Source organism: Sceloporus undulatus, unplaced genomic scaffold (assembly GCF_019175285.1).
Source record: "Sceloporus undulatus isolate JIND9_A2432 ecotype Alabama unplaced genomic scaffold, SceUnd_v1.1 scaffold_4884, whole genome shotgun sequence".
NCBI classification, from domain to species: Eukaryota; Metazoa; Chordata; class Lepidosauria; order Squamata; family Phrynosomatidae; genus Sceloporus; species Sceloporus undulatus.
In genome coordinates this window covers 1-2,634 of record NW_024807804.1, presented here as the reverse complement: position 1 = coordinate 2,634, position 2,634 = coordinate 1, and the positions used below count along the sequence as shown (strand labels likewise).

The 2,634-nt window shown below is 37.7% G+C and overlaps 1 long non-coding RNA gene across 1 annotated transcript; it reads right to left on the bottom strand.

The window, feature by feature from the left end:
* Positions 1-441: 441 nt before the first annotated feature.
* Positions 442-2,628, bottom strand: LOC121918128. Its single transcript, XR_006101162.1, has 2 exons — positions 2,498-2,628; positions 442-852 (listed from the first exon to the last, which is right to left on the bottom strand). It is a non-coding gene; the product is annotated as an uncharacterized LOC121918128 (long non-coding RNA).
* Positions 2,629-2,634: the final 6 nt, after the last annotated feature.

The following is a 2,634-nucleotide window of genomic DNA, read 5'->3' as shown; positions in this document are numbered from 1 at the left end:
CATCAGCTCCACAGAATTTATAACCTTTAAAACACACACATAAAAGTGCTTAATTTTAGCCGGATTATGTTCAGTATTTTCTACTCTTTGTATGAAAGTATAAAATGAGGAAGAAATCCAGCATACAAAAATGCTGTTTTCTGTATTGATTGATAACAGGCTGGAATTGCAGGTGCAAACTGATGTTAAAGCTGAAGTGACTAGATGTGAGACCAGGCTTTGAATCCCTGCTCAGCAATGCACAAGGATGGAGGCAGAGGTACAATCCACATTTCTGTGGGTTTTTTTGCACATTTCTTCATCATCGGTTTAATAGAATATGATTATGGATTAGCTCAACTACAAATTTATAGCTGAGTAAGTGTAAGTGGCAAATAAATGTAACACGGACACCAATAGTCACCACATATAGCCTTGATGCAGGGTTGTTGTTTTTAAAAAAAATGAATAGAATAGTTGGAACTAATTATTTTCAACAGAACATAGTAATCATGAGTAAATTTCTCTGGAATGGACCAACATGCTTTCAAGAGTCCTGTTCAAAATACATAATTACATGTTTACATTCTCAGTACGCACACCTACACCTTTACATCTTGAATGAAGATATGCATTTTTACCTTCCACTGATACAGATGAAATACTTATCTATATTTATCAGTATGTAGATATCTTCATCACACACATGCGTGCGCATGTGCACTCACACACATACATACACACACACCTATGACAATACTTCAATCCCAATAATTTAATTGGCCTCATCAAATGAAGGGAACACTGATTTCATTTGCAACTCACCAATTCCTTCTGTGGAGGCATCTTTTTCAAAGATACTCATTCCTAAAACTAAATAGATTTGTTTTGAGGCAAAATAGATAATGTGATATTTCTGCCAGTGTGATACATATTTTAAAAAGATACATTTTATTTTTACTCAAGTACTAATCACACTAGCATACCTACAGTCACATAATGATCTTAACTATGCAAAACGTTCATTGTCATCACAAAATACTACAGTGTCAACATTCCTCTACGTTCACTTTGCTCATTGACGGCTACCTGGGCAAAAATATGAAACTGTAACATGCTTAATGATTTCTGATATACACATTTTTTCACTTAATACAAGTCCTTATAATGCCCTTTCATTAGGATTATGAATCCTGTGAAATTCTGTCTCAAATCCCAATTAACATTCCCACAAAACAAGGCAGGTATGAGCCACCCTGAATGGCTCTTAAAACTCTCCACTGGCACACTCTTTCTCACTTGCTCCTTTCCTATAATAGTCAATACTCCAGCATCCCCCACCTTTGCTGCCAACCTGACTCTGATCGGCTATTGGGGAAACTACACTCTGCCAGTGACTCAACACAGTCATTGATAAAGATGTTGAATAACACTGGGCCCAGGACAGAACCCTGTGGGACCCCACTGGTCACTTCTCTCCAGGATGAAAAGGAGCCATTGCTGAGCACCTTTTGGGTTCGGCCAGTCAACCAATTACAAATCCACCTAACAGCAGTCTTGTTTAACCCACATTTTACTAGCTTGTTTGCAAGAATATTATGGGGGACCCTGGCCAAAGGCATTGCTGTAATCAAGATATGCTATATCCACAGCATTCCCTCCATCTACCATGCTGGTAATTTTAACAAAGAGAGAGAGAGAGAGAGAGAGATCAGATTGGTTTGATATGACTTGTTTTTGAGAAACCCATGTTGACTTTTTATGATTATGGCATTCCTTTCTAAATGTTCACAAACTCTCTGTTTAACTATCTGCTCTAGAATCTTTCTTTGTATTGATGCCAGGCTAACCACCCAGTAATTGCTTGGGTCCTCTATTCCTCCTTTTTGAAGATGGGGACAACATTTATCCTGTTTGCTGGGACTACTCCTGGTCTCCAGGAGTTCTCAAGGATTATGACATGCCTGAAAAGACAGAAATGTTCTGCAAATGATTGTTGTGGATTCCCATTCCTAATGTATCTTTTAGGTCCATTTGTCCTCTGGAGCAGAAACTGGCATGCTTGCCCAATGTAGAGAGCTGAAGGGCAAGTTAGAGTAGTGGTTTTTAACCCTTTCTTTACCAGGAACCCTATTTAAATAACTTTTGTTGCCATGGTCTCCCAAGTTTAAAAGCCAAACAACAACAAGTACCTGAACGCTAACAATTATGCTATCTGTTACCCTCCCACACAGGCACAAGCAGGGGAGGGAAACTTTTTCTGCTACTCTTTCCTATAAGTATGTGGCTGGACTGGACTGAATGGCAATATGCAGGCCCAGCCAGCCTTTCCCTTGGGTCTTCTCACTGATCTAGACTAATGGGGCTATGTCTTTGCATTCATAAAACTAGTTCAACATTATGTAGTATACAGTGTACATGATTTTATTTTTATTTTTTTAAAAAACAACTCAGAGTTTAACTTTTAAAAACTTTTTTTAAAAAACAACTCAGAGGATAACAGATATTTATGACTTACTCTTTGACTCAGGTTTCTGAACACGTTTTCCTAAAACAAAATATAGTTGTTATGTTTGTGGCTACTATATCTCCTTTTTCTTGCAGTACATATCAGCCTGTTATTTGCCCTAATTATAACAACAACAACAACAACAA